The following is an 18,670-nucleotide window of genomic DNA, read 5'->3' on the forward strand; positions in this document are numbered from 1 at the left end:
TACAATTGACCATTTTCAAAATAAAGGTTTGCAGGTTTGCAATTATAGCTAAGGATTTGACGCTATTTGTATGCATTATTTAGAAACAGTCAATTGTAGTGGTTCTTATATTTTTTGAAATTTTCAAGGAATAATATTAGGACACGTGGTAAAATTAAAATTCAGTTGTGTTCCTAGTGTCCAACCCAATCAAATAATTACTTCTTTAATTTTTAAGAAAAATAGTGTTGACAATTGTTTATGGTTCAGTAGAAACTGTGTCAATCTCATTTTTAAATAGAAATAAATTACCTCTGAGTTTTCAGTTATGTAGAATTAGGAACATCATCTAATCTAGTCCCATTAAAACAAGATGAGCATGTCAGCTAAATAAGTCTTCATAATACAACTTTAAATACCACTTCTTAGATTTAAGGATTAATTTCAACATGGATGTTATGACACAATATAGGTGTGATTTTGAGTTTGGCAGCCAGTACAGATATTATATGCATATGTTTGTTTTGAATAATATAGCACACAACTGAGCTGCCTAATGGTTATGCAAGCCTATTAGCAGTTCCTAGAAATATAGTACTATATTTGTGAAACAGTTTGATATTTTGTAGGAAAATATGTCATCACAGTGAACTACAGTTTGCTCTTGGTGATTTTATTGTGTCAAGATGTATATAGTTTCATCTACAACTTATTGGCATGTGCCTGGACTGTGTGGGGTAGTAGCATAATTGCAGTGACTGAAAATGTTTTGTTTCTTATCTTGGACAAGTTCAATATATTCACCAGTTATAGGGACAGAATGTAATGCATTTTAGCACATTGTCAAAGTAAATTGACTATGTAAGCCTTTATTTCAGTGCCTGAATAAACAAGACAATATTTCAGTTTCTGTTTGGTACTTCTTACTAGTTGTTCATAGAAATTTGCTTCAGGTATCTACTTCATTTGCGAATGGCAGTATTCATTCTACTCATAGGGATGTATGCAGTGCCATTTGGCAAATATCTGTGCAGTTTTTATAATTTTTCTATTGGCTGCTCATCACTGAAAGAAAAGTTATTAAATGCATATTATAGTCAGAACATGTATTTCATTCTTCACCCTGAAGAGACATGATATAACCACTTTTTATAGAAATCAAATATAACTCAACCTGCCAGACTGTTATACTGACATACAATATGAATTTTAGCCTGCATTTGGTGCCTGCCTAAAGGAGGAAACATCAGAGACATCCTTTGATAGTTCTTTTTTAGCAATCTTAGAAATTATATTTATATATCCAGGTACAAAATACACGCTGCTTTTTAGACTACTCTTGACTCATTCAAACATATAGTACATTTTCTGTATACTTCATTATAGTTAACAATGGCATTATAACATTTTTGGGGCTGGCTAACTTTTGTAAGTGGCATGTGAAATGACAAAGTTTAAAAAACAAAGTGCTACCCCTAGACCACCTTAACTGTGCTAAACCTAACCCTAGCCTAGCCATACGCCTAACCCCAAACTTAAACATTAAGGTACTTGACATCCTTTTACCATCACTACCACTAAACAAGACATAAATACAGACACACAAAATCTTAACACATATGACTGCCCAAACATACCAACACATCTATCCCCTTCTCTAGCCCTTACTGTAACCCATAAACACTTGCACACACACATTCAGCCCCAATGTCATGACTTTATAAGTATAAATGAAAGTTTTGGCATTACTACTCAATTCTTTACTTGCTAGTAATCTCTTTGGATTGTGGTGGTGGTTCCTATTATCTCTATAGGAGTCAGAAGCATCTCATAGGCATGGATGAAGTCAGGAAAATAGCTTGATGTATTCATGAGTAACATACATTTTCAAAACCTATCTACAATAACTTGCCATAGAAACAGAAGCTATATATATATATATATATATATATATATATATATATATATATATATATATACATACATACATACATATACATAGAGAGAGTGAGTGAGTGAATATACTGGCCAAAACCTCACTACTGACAAGAGCAAAATGACCACATTGTAAGAAGGTATTACATATCTGTCCTTTATTATTCCATAAATCACAAAGTACAGTCTATAGTAAGCAAATAGTTTTCTGTTGCCACTGTTACTGAATACCAAAACAGTTCCTGGGACTTACCCCTACATGAGTACAGAGTAAAGACAGATTTGTATGAACATAACAGCTAAATCTGTATTATATACAATTTCTGTGAGTATTATATCATTTCATTGCATGATAGAAATACAGTAACCACGCAGAGTACCTTTGTACTGAGTTAGCATTTTATCAGAAGTGAGAATTATACACACACATATACATGTACACACACACACACACGCACACACACACACACACACACACACACACACACACACACATCATGGGGCAGTTTAGAACTGTCAGTCTGCCAACCACGTTTGTGTCAGGTAGATGAAAAGTAGAGTACTTTTGAGAAAACCTACATAAACACAGGGAGGACATACGAATTCCACACAGAAGGCACCCCAGCCAAGAATTAACTGGAGAACCACTTGCTTTTACTTATTACACCAATGTGCTATCCATATTTATCTTTATTATAAACCAAATGTTACAGAGCTTTGCTTGCGAACTGGCATATTGTATTGAAAAAAGCTGCAATTGGATACTATCAAATGAAATAATAAAATCAATTTCTCAACTCCATACAAAAAAGAGTTGGGACTTTCTCACAGTCAGAAAATATCATAGATTTTCCCTAGATCAAAAATAAATTACATGATGTAACAGTTGCCTTTTTAAAACTGAAATGAAAAACAGACTGGTACAGCTGCAGATGTATCGGAAAGTGAGCTGTAATATGTATTTATGTAATTATTTATATATGTCTTTTGTGTATTTGTTTATTTATTTGGTATATTACTGTCTAAAGCTTATCCAAACACACTTTGCTGCATTTCATTCTGGGCACTAATTGTAGCTCTCAGATTTACCCCAATATGTACCCCTTTTCTTGCTTTAGTTAGTGTGGACACAGCCATGTATGAGGATCTGAAAGAACAACCCCAAGAGACTTTTGTTGTTTTCTTTCCCTTAGATAGTAGTTGCTTAGCTTGGAAATATCTGACAAAAACCCAAAGATCACCATCTGTATTGCAGAAGTGGTCACCTTGGTACACTTCCTCCCTCTATATATAATGTGTATAACCTCCCCCCCCCCTCTCTCTCTATATCTATATATATATATATATATATATATATATATATATATATATATATATATATATATAAACACAGTGGCTGCATATGCTGAACTCAGCTATATAGTTCTTCATCGTTCAGACACAGGTATAGTTTCTGAAATCTGATCATTTGTATTTGTCCTATCCATTTACTGTTGGATTGGGTACCAGATGCCAGTCTGAGTTTAGATAGTCATTGTTTATTTATTTATATATATTTTTATATATTTTATATATTTAGGTTCCAATGGATCTTTAATGTCCACCTGAGCTACCACCAACTCAAGCAGATGGGGTCTCAGTTTAAAGGCTCATTTGAAGGATGTCTCTTGGATGATATCATCTAAATCCAAACCAATGGAGAACTAAATTTGCTGACGACTGTAAGATGCCTGATAACATTTGATCATTTCTTGATATGGAGATACTACAGCCAAAACTAGTAGTTAAAAACAAGTGATGTACCAAACAAGGGCTAAAATTAAATGCAAAAAGGTGCAGTATTATCACATTTGGTAAATAGTCCTTTTCTACAACTTACGATATAACCAATGCCCAACTCCAGACTGACACAGAAGTCAGAAATCTTGGCACCTTGTTCAACAACCCCCTGTCTTTTGACTAGCCTGTAGCATCAGTAGTCAGAAAATCCTTCTATCTAGTCAAGCTGATATCCAACTGTATTTCATTTAAATTAAAAGAAGTTGTTATCCTTCTGTACTCTGCCTTATTAAAACCATTTATGGAGGGCAGTGCCCTCGTTGGCATGTTGCTATCCAGGCAAATCACTCCACAACAAGTATCCAAGAGGTTCCTAAATAAAAATATTGCTAGTCTAAAGACCTTAGGCTACCAAAGCAGTCTTGAAGCTGTGTCTTTATGCACTACCTATTACAGACTCCTGCATGGATTTTTTTGTTTTACATTTTATGCCATTAAGGACCCAACATTCCTTGTTCTCATGTACTTGCACAAAGCAAGCAGTTCAGTAACTCTCAAACTCAGAATTTAAATCTTCACCAGCATATACAAACACTGGGGTTTCAAACATATTACCTAGTGTGTACCCTATCTTTAGAACAAATTATTTTTACAGTAAAACAGAATGATATGCTTGTATATTTCAAGAAAAATCTTGACTTGGAACCTCACAAAAGCCGAAAAAGACTTCTAAAAATCTCAGCATTGCAGATCTTGCAGATCTCAACAGCTACCCAATAGAAACAACATCCTTTAAATATTTAGATTTGCTGTTACATATTTAGGTTTCTGATTAGACCAGTCACTTAACTTCCAAAGTCATACTGAAAACGTCAGGAAAGAGACTGGTTCTCTTTTATTCTGGTCCTGAAAAAATATCTCCCTTTCTCTGTAAGCAAGGGAGTCCTCCTTGCTCAACTTGAATATGGGCTGCCTATTATAGCCACAGCCTCTAAAAAAAACTCATCCACTCTACAGTCAGTAGAAAACAAAATCCGCTGATTCGTTTTCAACTCCTACCCTCAGCAACACCACTGCATCACCCTCTTCTAGGCCAAATGGCTACCAGTCCTAGGGTCTCTTGTTTTCAAACTACTTCATTCAGTTGCCTTTCTACCTCCTACAGTCCAAATCCATAACAAAACTATCTCCTACAACCTCTGCACCCTCCCCCAATTAACTCCCTCACTGCAGATACTCCAAACTAAACTGCACTTTACCGACCATTCCCTCATCATTCTTGCATCCAAACTCTGCAATTCTGTATGACTTCACCTTAAAGAAGTCTCCACTTTCCCCATCTTCAACTTAAAAAGACACCTTCATCAAAAGTCTGACTGCAAGTGCTTTTCCACTGGATACATAACCTAACTCTTTCCTCACCTGCATCACCTCTACTTTGACCCTCCAATCTCAACTCCTGCTTCCCTCTCATATTTACTACTAAAATTAATTCACATTTGATTTTTTACTCTGCTAATATTATTGACATATTGTATCAGTTGTCTGAGGGATTATCAAACTTCTGTGAGTACTCTGCATTTGTGAATTTGTTCGGTTTTCTTGTTTTTGTGAAACTCTTCACCCAGGCTGTGCCTGTAAATGGTGTATAATGATCAGTGTACTTCTTTGGTAAGCAAACTAAATTAAATAAATAAATTGACTATCGGATGGGCATCTTCAAATTAATTCCAGGCCTAACCTTTTGTCTTCCTTTGTATAGGAGGTACATGATAATGATGATAGCAATTAGTAAACGGTCTGTAGACTTCTTACGATCCGTTGTGTACTGAAAAGAATATATATTTATATATATATATATATATATATATATATATATATATATATAATTCTGGCATGTCACATTATGAATCATATTTATGGTGGTACTCAGTGGAATATGCAATAGAGGAGCAAGACAGAGAGGTGTTGGTGTGAGGCTCACTCGCCTCCTCTGGGTGGTTTACACATACTCAGAGACACAGTGTGTGCAATCTCCCTGATGGAGGCTGGCAATAAACCACAACTTGCGCTGCAAGGGGAGGGGCAGAGCTGCTTAAAAGAAACACCTCTTGCAAAAGTGACGGTACACTCTTCTCAAACAGTGCGTTGCAGGCCCCTCCTTAGCACCTTGCCTGATGTGCAATGTGGGTAGGAATGGGGTGAAAAGAAAAAAAGCATGTAAACCAAGCCTGATGGCTGCCTGGATGATGACTTCTCTCAGTCATCTTTTCCCCATTGATGGGGAACAAATTAATTAACTGATCAACACAGAAAGGGTCTGCTGGTTGGCAGGCAGCAGGTGCAAAAAGTCACATTTTTTTACCCAAACTTTTACATTCATATAACTGCCCTACTGTGGCCAATAATTCTGTGGTACAACACTGAAAGAGAACTGATACTTTTTTATGGGAAGGCTTGTCTGTATAACTAAAATTAAAAAATAGATGTAGAAACACAAGCCATCCTGTATCCTTTGCAAACAGAAGAATCATTTTTCTTATAACTTATGATATATCTCTGAAAAATAGGATTTAACATTTATCTAAACAAACTATTTATAAACACAGTGAAACTACCACTATGATGTAACTTAGCAAGCAAGAAATAGGAACAGAAACATACTTATCTAGCTTACATAATTACGGGTTTCGGTCACTGTATTTAATCCAAGTATATTTTCGCTGTGTTCTATTCAGTTCTGATATCCTGTCATATTTTCATATTTTTATTATAATTTAAAATTTATTTAATGCTAAATTATTAGTGACATCAAATTGAACATATATTTTTTCTATATTGTTTGTGAACTTATTTGAATATTGGCTTTACTCTGATTATTATGTATTTTTGTAACTTGATGGATACTTCCCCTTATACAATTGTCTTCATGCAAATTTTTTTGTACGTTATGCCTTTATCTGCAATTACTTCAGATTTGTTGTAATATGTCTTTGAGGTTTACTCTTCTAAAAAAAATAGGACCTTTCAGATGGACAATGCCAGTTAAGAAATGTAAATAAAGAAATAAGAAAAGTACAGAAACAGAGAGAGAGAGAGAGAGAGAGAAAAACAGAGATTGACACTTTACAGCAGCCAGGTTTTTCATATTATTATTTTTATTTAATCTGAAGGAACTGAAAAAGAACTGGAACATGTAAAACATAAATAGCTGTGACAGATTCTGTGGGAGAAGAAGCAGAAAAAAAGAAAACACTCATAAGTAGCCAACATATGTGTTTGCTGGCTGGTATTACAAAGAATGAAACACTCGCAATGCAACTCTGGTGGCCCACTTATGTTAATGTTTTTTTTTTTTCCTTTATAGACAGGACTGGAAACCATCCCTCTTTGACCGATGAAGCTTTTGAAACCATTATCTATAATTGCTTATTAATTATACACTAAAATATGATTTTTTGCACTGCAAATGATTCCAGAATTTCTTTTTTTTTTGGTTTTAGGCTGCTTTCCATACATATGCAGCTGACTGTTCTCCATAAAGGACAGCGGAAGAGAGCTATCTAAGAGGTGTGGCTTAGGTTCTTGATCCTTTTCCTGACAATCGGTGCAACATTCTATTACACGACTCCTGTGTAAGTTGTAAGTGTGTTGTTGTTTCCAATACCATGACGGGAATGGACCCCATTCCTAAGTCAAAGTACGATTAAAGTTCATGAAATTAGTATTGTTTCAATCTTTGATGTCAGCCAAAAGTGCTCTTCGCAGCACCCGCAATGTACCCTCTAACGACTCCTTCTGAAATTTGTAAGGGGTTACATGGATTAGTAACATATCTAAATACGATTGTAGATTTTTTTTTTTATAAGACCCATTGCTCATACTACTATTGGAACTGTCTGGGTATCTTTCTTCCACATTGTTCTCGTTTCTGCCTGCAGATCCTGATATTTTATGACTTTCTGTCTGTCTGTACACAGCACACTGTAGTCAATGGGTGTGGTGATTTCAATGATCAATGTTACTTTTGTCGTCTTTTCATGGACCACAATATCTGCTTTTCTAGCATCTATCTTTTGAACTGTTGGTAATGGGTGATCTCCTGTGACATAAACTTCATCATTTTCTGTGATGCTTTGTGGCTCTTGTTTCCAGCATTTTTCAGCCACTTCAGTACCATAATGTTTGCACAGTCCCCAGTGCAACAGTCTTGCCACATCATTATGCCTTTGTGTACCAATCCTTCTGCCATTAGTATGTCACATCCAGCAACAAGGCGTGCGACTGTTTCCAATTCAGTTTTACAAAACCTACATTTGTCTGTTTCTCTCATATGTTCAATGGACTTTGTAAACCAGCGTGTATGTAGCCCACTATCTCGGGCCACCAATATTAACCTTTCGTCTTTTGGTTTGAATTTGCCTCTCCTTAACCATTCCTGTGTTCGTTCCTAATCACTATGAGGTTCTTCCAGAAGTTTTCTATAATTGCAACTATATTTATGCATTTTCCACATTTCTTGCCTTCTTATACGGTTCTTCACCTTATATTCTTTCTTTTGTTTTTTTGGCACATTCAATTGCTGCTTGATTTTTATTTACTTCTGGTTTGATTTCTATTCCTGCTTGATGCGGATATGCTTCTGCTAGATTAAGCAGAGAAGTCATCTTAGATTTATTCTCCTCATGTTTCAAAACTTTCACTACATTTGGGTCTTGTGAGGTCAGCAGATATGTGTGGAGTCCCATGGTTGCAGATCTATACATGTAATCAATTTCAAGGAGGCCCATCCCTCCTTAGGAACGGAGAATATATAATCTTGGTATACACTGATTTTTATAAATCATATGGTGAGCATGAAGCATCCTTCTTATTTTCCTGTCTAATCTATCTAACATGTTTTGGGGCCAGTCAGTTACTCCAAAACTGTAAGTTAGGACAAGAAGAGCAAATTGGTTTATAGCTTGGATTTTGTTCCTAGATGTCAGTGCTGTTTTCAGGATTAATTTAACATTCCAAAGTATTCCTTGCTAAGTTTTATTCATGTTTGTTCATGTTTTATTGTTGATCCTTCATCAATTCCCAAATATTTATACACTCCTTCTTGCTCAATTTCTTTTATATCACATTCTTGTCCAAAACTGATGTTTTTCTGGGATTGCAGATTTTGCGCTTTAAAGGCTGCTTTTGCACATTTATCAAGACCAAATTATATTCTTTTATCATCTGAAAAAGTTTTGACAACCTGCAGTTGTGCTTTCAGTTCCTCATCTGATGAACTATACAGTTTTTAATCATCAACAAAGAGAAGATGAGAAAGTCTCTACACTTTGTTGTTTTCTAGGAGCCAAATTATAGCCATGGCCTATGCTGCTAAGTAAACAACTTAATGGGTTAAGGGAAAGGCAGGATAGCAACGGTAACAGACAGTCACCCTAGAATATCTCCCTTGGAATTTTTATCCCCGGGATAGTAATTTGTCATTTATCATGGCTTAATTGCAAAGTGGTCTGCCACTGTTTCATGGTCACTGTAATGGAGTCGATCAATGTAGGATGTATCTTACACATTTTTAAGCACACATGAATGTGCATACTATCAAAATGCTTTTTTTGTAGTCGATCCATGCCATACTTAGATTCTTCCCCTTTTTACAGTTCTCCACTATGACTTTATTTAACAACAAATTATCCTTTGTTCCGTATGACTTTCTTTTATTGCCCTTTTGTTCTACTGCCATAATTGAGTTTTCTTCTAAATGACTATAATCTTTGTCAGCATCAATTACTGTGTATAGTTTATATGTTGTCGGAAGGCAAGTTATATTTATATATACTTCTTAAGGTAGCTTGCAGGATCACTGTTAAGTAGGAGCATTACTTTTCTTGTTAGCCAGGTTGGTGTCTGTTCGGGGTGAGCATATAAATAGTTCTTACTCATAGCTAAATCTTCGTGCAAAGATGTTAATACTTTTAACCAAAAGTTAGATACTGCATCTGGCCTGGGGTTTTTTGATTAGATGCTTTTCTTAACTTTGTTTCAATCTCTCTCGCTGTTACTTCATCTTATTTCAAATCCTGTTCTTTAAACTTCTTATTCTTTCTTTTACTTCTTCTATCCATTTAGCATTTTTGTTATGTTACACAGGATCTTTATAAAGACTTCTTCAAAATGTGTCTACTTCCTCTTTTTTGGCAGACTTTCAATTCCTTTTACCTTATTTCCCAGTTCTCTGTAAAACGTTTTGGGTCATCAATAAATTACTTGTTTTGTACTTTTCCCTTATATTTATCTGTGTTTCTTCTAAGTGTTTCTGCCTGTGCTGAAATTTTTAGTTTATTTGCGATAGTGCATGATAGATCCTGATCTGTTCTAATACTGTGCATTGTTTTTATCACAGTTATCTTTCTTAGTATTTTTGTTGATCTATTCCCTCTTCTGTATTTTCCAACAGTGACACTTTTTGTCTTAATTGCTTTATATTTTTCTCTATTCGATACTTCCATAATGGTATTCGATTTTCCCCTTCCTTTCCCTCACTATCCTGTGTTCTAGTGGTAGAATTTTATTGGTTATTAATTTAGCTGCACAGTAATATATCCTGTTTACTTCTGTTATATCGCATGGATCTTTATGGACAGCCCTAATTACTGTGTTCATTTGTTTTATCAGACTTCTGACTTTTTGGGTTTTATTAATCTTAATATATCTGTCTGTTAAATCAAACAACTCTTTTCTTAACTTATTTCCTTCCAGACTGAGGGCACATCCCTTGTTTTCCATTTCCTGCGGGCATTCTGTAGAAAGTTCTATAGCATCTTCCTGTGGCACATTCTCTTCAGTTTCATCCTGTGTCATTTATTGCTCTGTTATATGGGAACTCACTGGCCTGTCACTCCTCAACATTGACTGCATCAGAGTTTCCACAGTTTCCTGTTCCTTCCCTTGCTGTCTAGCTTCAAGTGAACATTTATACTGGTTTCCTGTGGAAGGCTCCAAAATATCTTGATATGGCACCTGACCAATTGCTTCCTAGTTTCCCCTTAATTTAGATATCCATTACTCTATCCTGTTGTGGTGCTTTCTGAATTAGATTTTCTACACTGAATCCTTCACTTTGTGAGTACTCCATAACCTCAATTTCTATTGCTTTGACTTCTTCATTACTAATATCCTTTTCTACTTTTCCTTTTTGTCTTCTTATTTTTTGTATTGTAAAGTTTTCCATGTCCAGATTCCTTTGCCTGTATTTCTCTTCAAATATCTTTGGTGCTGCTCTTTTTGTATTGGTTAGTTTTGCTTTCTCCTTTGCATAAATATTATACCATATTAAATCTCTTTTTCTTTCCCATGTTATATTTCTTTTTTAAATGTCTCCTGATTTTCCTGAATCTCCTTACTTTGGAGACTCAGTCCATCATGCTATGATGTAACCTTTGTTAGACCTTCTACACCAAATCCTCCACTTCACAGGCACTCCATAACTTCAACTTCATCACCCAAAGACTCCCTATGCTGTGGAACAAAATCCCGGTACATGTGAGGCAGAGCACCTCGCTGGCCTTGTTCAAGAGAAATCTTGACCAATGGATGGGAGATCGCAGATATACCCCAGGGATTACCTCAGTGTCACTGCTCGACAGAGGCACAGCAAAATAATGGGTATAGTTCCCCATACTAAAGGGGTGGCGTAAGCCACAAAACGATGGGCTAGGCTTGTAAATGCCCTCGGGCAGATAGCCTAGTATGAACCTATACCTATGAACTTCTATTTTTTTTAAATTCTACTTTGCTAATCTCCTTTTCTATTTTTCCTCTTTGTCTTCCTATATTTTGTATAGTAAAGTTTTCCATATCCAGATGCCTTTGCCTGTATATTTCTTCGAATATCTTTGGGGCTGTTTTCTTTATATTGATTCATTTGACACTTTCCTTTGCGTAAATATTGCACCATATCAAATCTCTCTTTCTTTCCCATGTCCATATTTCTTTTTTGTACTTTTCAAATATCTCTAGGTTTTGTTGTTTATATTTTCGCACTTCCTCAGATGCTTCTTTTTCCAAACAGATCAAAGTTTCTTGAGCTATATACTTATTTCACAAATCTGTTGTATTAATAAACACAAATTTTCATTTGAAGCTTCTGAAAGTTTTTCCTGTTGAAGTATTTTTCTTTTCTCTAATTTCTCTATTAATCCTTTTGCATGTCTTGTGTCTGGAAATTCTGGGCTTTTTGCATAATAGTAGCAATTCATAATTTCTTTCTTATCCTCAATAGTCCACTCTGTCATTTTTATGGCTCTTCTTTCAGTTTTTGTGATTTTTGTGGACTACTATTTCCGTCAACAACAGGGGGGGCCATCCTCCCCCTGGGTCTGGCCTGGCCCCATTGTAGGAATGTTTCTGTATTTTGAGAATTCTGCACTGTCATCTTTTCCAGTCCTGGCACCAGTGTGCCTACCAGGATTGGGCAGTTTTTTACATTGGGTCTTGTGCACCCAGGTCTCTTTTTTTTTAATTTTTTAACCTATTTCAAAGTCAAAGAAAACTTTATTGTCATTCAGAACTATACAGCAGTGCAGCTGAATGAAATTACAATGTTTCGTTCTCAATGCAGGAAACAGTTGCAGGTATAGACATAGAAAAATTAATAAAATATCACAGTAGAATTTTAATAAGTAGCAATTTGTAAGTAAAGTAAGACAGCAGTGACCCACAGCCATCCCAGAACAGGAAACAAGGAAAACAAGGAACAATATGAAGGTAATATTGTCAAAGTAAAATTGAAACAGTAGCAGCATATCTATGATTAGACTGAATCATTGCACAGTTTGTATATTGCACTGTACAGTCCTTCAGTGTGTAGGTGGGCTACCTTAGTATTGCACTTAGTTATTGCACATCCATAAAATAAGCCCCTTGATAGGCTAGTTATATAACAGATGTCATGGTTCATTTTTCCCAAGAGTTCAACAGTCTAATGGAGAGCGGAAAGAAACTGTTTTTTAGTCTGGTGGTCTTACAATGCAGGCTTCTGTATCTCCTGCCTGAGGACAGGTGAGTGTACAGAACATTGGCAGTATGCGTTGGATCACTGGAAATCTTTTTGCCGCTGTCAATGCACTGGCATTTGTGTAGATCCTCCAGAGGTGTAAGAGAGGTGCCAATGATTCTTTCTGCCGACCTTACAACTCCCTTCTGTATATGATATTATGCTATAAAATACAGTCTGTATGTCAGTGTCATCTTGGTTGGATTTTGTGAAAAACAGGGTCCCCCTCGTGAAGGTGCTCACCAAGACTTGAGGATGAATTCACTTTCAGCAATAATACCTTCCTTTACTTGTTGACTTATCTCTCCATTCGGACCCCCAATCATCTCTCCATTTGGACCCCAATTCTTTCAGTAATCAGCAGCAGTTGATCCCTGAGGCATTATATTATAGAGCTTCATTGGTGGTCTGGGCTCCGGATGAGTCAGCCAGGGAATAAGAAATTAACAATGTTTTGTTGGCTTACTTATACCAGGAGAATGGAAAAGGACTGTAAACTTTGGTGAAGGCTGAAGGATACGGAGGCCCCATAAGATACCCCACATAGATATACAATTGGTGTCATTATGTGTCATGTACAGTGGTGGTCAGACTAATAAATGGGACACAAAAATCTAAAAATTATCCAAGGCAGCAGGATGATGTTGGATTGGGATGAGTTGAGCCATTCTTCAATCCCAAATATCAGGTCAGGTTGGGTAGAGTTGGCTTTGGGGGAGGCTGAGGAGGGGAATTAGATCATCTGATGGTCAGCTGTCACAGAAGCAAAAAAATACAAACACACAGACTCTCTAGCCTTGTCAGAATATAGAAACCCTTATGCATTAATCACCCTATCTCACGGTGTTCATACCCTCATCACACAACATTCCACCACTTTCACACTGAGGGTGATCTGTCCCACAGTGATAAATTCTAGCTTTCAACTTTTTGGATAATCTGTCTTGAATGTGTGATCCTTAGAAAGAAAAGAAGAACATCAACTTGACACATCAAATGTAATTTGAAGTAATTTAAACTTTCACCATCTCCCTACTACTGAAAAATCCATATAAAATATTATTGAGGGTAGCTAGTCTCTTCAGTCTAGCTGTCTTCATATAAATGCTTGAGGAGTCCTGTTTTCAGATCTGGTTGTCTTTGTAATGGCACCAGTGTGCCTTGTCACCATAACAAACCATTTCTGTAGTGACAATGCAAGTACCCATTCTCCCAGATCTAACTGCAGCTATAATTATGTGGCTGCCCTGTCTTCCAGGGCTAGAAAACAACAAAAAATTTACTGGGTGATACTCAAAGAAAAACTGAGTGCGTTTGCCCTTTGATGAAATGAAGCTTCATCAGAATAAAGAACAATGTTAAAAAACACGTAAATATAGTCAAATACAAACAATCTATCGCAGTCATTTAAAAAAAAAATAATTTAAGAAACTTTGTTTAATTTAAAGGTCTGAGATCTAAAACACACATTTACTTACCATATCATGTAAACCAGGTGGATAAATTATCAGTTTAAATTGCCAATGCAGTTCTTTATACTCTACTGGCTTATCACAATACTATCATGATTGTGCAAATTCGCCATCTGCATAAACATGTATAGAAATTTATAAAAACCTTGACAACTTAAACTGTGCTTAGCCAATGTATTTTCATATTCCTAGTTTAATAGTTTAGAAGTGCTTGTATACATGTGTTGACAATTTACTTTCAGTTTTGCCCACATAATACACCTCACAGATCATGCATGTTGCTAAATAAACAGTTATGTTATGTTGCAATGAAAATGCTCCTTCATTGAACAGGTCCTTTCAATGACTATTACATCATTTTATGGAGATCATGTTAATAAACCTACACTGGGAAAGGCATTGCAAGGAAAAGTCCCCACCTGTTTAGTAATGTTTGTAAATTTACTTAATTGCTCTAAAAAGGTTTTACATTTAAACCCTGTTCACACATTTAGGATCAGTTCCAATGAACGTCACAAGGTCCAGATTCCCCAAAATAACTTTCCAATTACTTTTTGAACTTAATAACTGTGGAATCAATCAAATAAGTCAAACAAGACACTCAACCCTTTCTACATTATTTTTTCTAAGGGATGATCTAAAATTCCTTGGAAGTTCACTTATCTATTCTTTTTTATCTCATTGCAAACTTTTTAAATTAAATCTTTGGTGTAGCCTCTTTCAGTAAACATCTTCACTTTTTCATTTTCTAATTCAAAGTCTTCACTTTTCATAGTCACCCTCTCTAATCACAAAAAATGTCCATTAATGATATATTTTTTCAAGAGATAGGCTGAGCACCATTAAAGTGCAAATGCATATTCCTGAAAGTCTCTTTTCTGAATATTTTTGACCCAAACCTTTTGGAAATGCTATCCCCATATGCATTAACATTTAAAACATTAAATTGTGTTTTAGTTTTGGTGCAAGTGCTTCCCCCAAATCCTTAAAAAACAATCAAATTCAGTTTCAGTCTCACACAAGCAATTTAAGTCAACTGATATGTCTACCAAATGGAGTCAACAGAACAACTGTTGAACATACATTCCAAAAATATATTTACAGGAGCCCGTACACACATTTATATTTTTAATTTTTAATTTTTTATTTTTTTTATTTTTATAATTTATATTTAAAGTGATTTTTGTGAAGCAGAGGCATCTTTAACTATATTAGGGCTGATGGGTAAGAATGCAGAATAGTTATAAGGAAAATAAGGAATACATTCATTTGAGTAACCTAACTTACCTCGAACGGGTATAACACCGAGCTCAAATGTCAAATTTCTCAGTGGCGAACGGTTGGAATGTCATACAAAACACTGAATATGACATTTCCGACTGCTCTACCACCTAAACAAGTGCTACCATTGGTCAAAAACGGGGGGATATTTTGCATTTTGCATAAATAGAGTTCGCAATTATGAGAATTTGCCGCACTGCTTTCAAACATTTTCCGATCGGCCGATCAAATAAATGTATACTGGAAATTAATTGCATTCTTCTCAACAAATGAAACTTAACACTGCAAGTGGTAGCATTTTTAAGTTATTGATTATATGTAATATAATCTCTTGGTAGTTCGTGTTTCCTGATAAATTTTATTGTTTATGATTCCACAGTTAAGACACTTTTCTGTATTGTTAACTATCTTTGGTCTTTTTTATTTCAATAGCCTTATTTCTTGAAGGTTCAGGCCATATAGCAAAACATGCTGTAGAACTTATTTTGATATCTATAAAAATTAGAATTTCTTCATGTGTTGTTTACACTAGTAATTTTTCAGGCAATACAGGATAATAATATCCATGTACTGATTGCTAGGGTATATATAGTTAGTGCAATTACTGCCAAATGCTCACAAAAATGAGCTGCTGTTTAATCCTTTACCTAATATATTAAAGAGTTGTAAGTATTTAACAGCTTTGGAGGCTAAACACTCCCCATGCTTATGTGAACTTCAGTTGAAACAAGACAGAGTTATTCATGTGTGCTCAAAAATCACCTAAGGCTTATTGCAGAAATATAGCACACCGGAATGTAGTACCATTCCAGTTCATTCTGCTCATAAGCACTTAGAGCCTTCAAGCTCCATATAGAATACTATACATAAAGTTATTATAGAAAGAGTACTGAGAGTTATTTCACTTAAATAGCTATACCCTGCTAATATTACTCTTCAAATATTTCAGGAAAGCAAGCACATAAGGATAATTAAGGGTCATGTAAACTCTGTTAATGTTCTTAGAAGTTGTGATTTGATGGTTAGGAAGTTTGACAAACACCCTATTAGTTTTGAGAAAAGGAAAGATGCTGTGGCCTGCCTGTCTTGTGCTAAAATCTGAGATGTTGTAAGCTAGTGCATAGTCAGTGTCTCAACAGGTTGCATAATTGCCTTTGATGCTGGAAGACCAGAAGGTTGTGGGTTCTCTTCCCACTCTAAGTGATTGGATTAATTTTCAAATTGATGATAATGCTTTGCCTTAGGGGATGTTGCATTCCTAAGTGTGCAGCCCTTCAGATGCAATGTTAAACTGAGGTCCCATCTGCCAGAGTTAGTGATAGCTCAGATGGATGGAAAAGAACCCAAAGCACCAATGAAAAAGAGTAAGGGAGCTTTCCTGATATCCGGGCCAGCTCCTACTATTAGTGTGAATGCCACCTTGGTTCTCCCCTAACAAAAAAGGCCTAGCATAACCAACCTGGTTAAGGAAGTGTAAATAAATAATAACATTTTATAACAGACATAGGAAATATGAAATTGTCATTTTAAGTGTATGAGTAAATATTCTATGGGGTTCTGCCATGTGAGCAATGCAGTGCTATGCAATGGACATTTCTAACAGTTTGGCAAGTACTGACACTTTATTTTCTTACTGAGATGTTACCTTCACACCTCAGTGCAGTTCTGGGATATGTCCCATTTGCTTAGTGAAAGATTACTTTCACATAATAGAGTAAGTAGTTCTAGGATGCATCCCATTCAATTTGTGAAATGTTATCTTCACCTCACATGACACCAAAGCATACAGCTGAAATACTGCCTTACAGTCAAATAAGGCTGTGATATCCTGCCCAAGGGGTTCACTGTGTGTCATTGGGGGAGGTAGGATGTGCACATCACTGGCTTGCTTTAAGGCTGATGTAGCTGCCATCCAGAGTAGTACAGATCCTGAGAAGAAAAATTACAACTCATGTTTGTTGTAGATTAAAGCAGCAGTTTATGCAGAGACCACAGATAAACAGTAGAGTTTTTAAAAAGTCTAAGGTGATGGTAATAATTGTGAATGCTACCTGTTTGAATACTAAGGTGGTTAGTCTTGAAGTATTTCTGTGTTTGCATGATACTGATATTTGTAAATTCTTATGAACTTTGGTTAAAGATATCTCAGTCCTCAGAGGATGGATCACTGCCTTCAATTGTTGTAGACCTGATGCCAATGTAGTGAAGCTCCCCTTTGTATTAAAGGCCATTTTAAAACATGGCAAGAAGCTAAACACATTGGTTTACAATAAATTAATATCACCATTAACATTATTAATATAGATCATTCTTTCCTAAGATATTAATCATTCTTCACCTGTGATCCCGAGGGAATGTGAAGAATTCTGAAGTGCAATTGCATGACTTAAAAATGATAAAACTATAATCTGTGGGGTATTTAAAAAAAAAAACTCAATACAGCTAGGTCAAGTTACTGTTCTAATAAGTATACTCAAATGCTAATTTACTGTGATAATTAGTCCTTGCTTGAGTCATAATCTACTTGAGATTTTTCTGTTCCATGATAGAAGGCATAATTCTTCTATTGTAGAAATTGACCATGGCATTTTTGACAACTCAAAGTAACAGAATTTACAACATAATTAAGGCTAGTTTCTGGATTTCTTCAGTGATAATAATACTAAAATAAACCTGATTTGATAAGCAATAATTGAGATTTATAACTTAAATCACACATTAAATTCATTTGAAATTATAGAAGTTTCTGAACAATTATTTGCATGCCTGTGGATAAGCAAGACAGTGAGTAAAGATAAAGCATAAATATAATGCAAAATGTTAACATAAACATTTAGGATACAACTTCAGAGTACAACAGAAAGAAAATGCATGACTTATACTTTAACGACTGTTAAACTTTGTAGTAAAGCAAAAATAAACATAACAAAAAAGGCAGCCTCAAATATTACTAACAATTTTAAGTACACTTTGAAAATTGTTTTTTAGCAGAGGTGGAGATAAGAAAATGTATGTATGTTCTTGTCAGGGGATTGTTGATAAATTATATCAGATTAAAAATAAATGTGTATAACCAGCTCTATGGTGCAGAAGGAAAGCGTTTACTGCAACCCAGAAGATCTGTGATCATTCAGCATTTAGGATAGTGGGAGTGAGCTGCAGATGGTGGATT

The 18,670-nt window shown here is 35.5% G+C and overlaps 1 protein-coding gene across 4 annotated transcripts in view; it reads left to right on the forward strand.

The window, feature by feature from the left end:
- MEF2B (myocyte enhancer factor 2B) overlaps positions 1-18,670 on the forward strand; it is a 786,689-nt gene that overhangs the window by 283,256 nt on the left and 484,763 nt on the right. Inside the window, exon 3 of one of the 4 annotated variants that reach the window (XM_044053922.1) lies at positions 7,197-7,328. The exons of the other annotated variants lie outside the window; for them this stretch is intronic. The gene's annotated coding sequence lies outside the window, so the exon portion shown is untranslated. The remainder of the gene's footprint in view (positions 1-7,196; positions 7,329-18,670) is intronic. 4 annotated transcript variants of the gene reach the window in all.

The sequence above is a fragment of the Protopterus annectens genome, chromosome 13.part0 (assembly GCF_019279795.1).
Source record: "Protopterus annectens isolate FY-2018-M chromosome 13.part0, PAN1.0, whole genome shotgun sequence".
In the NCBI taxonomy this organism is placed as follows: domain Eukaryota; kingdom Metazoa; phylum Chordata; order Ceratodontiformes; family Protopteridae; genus Protopterus; species Protopterus annectens.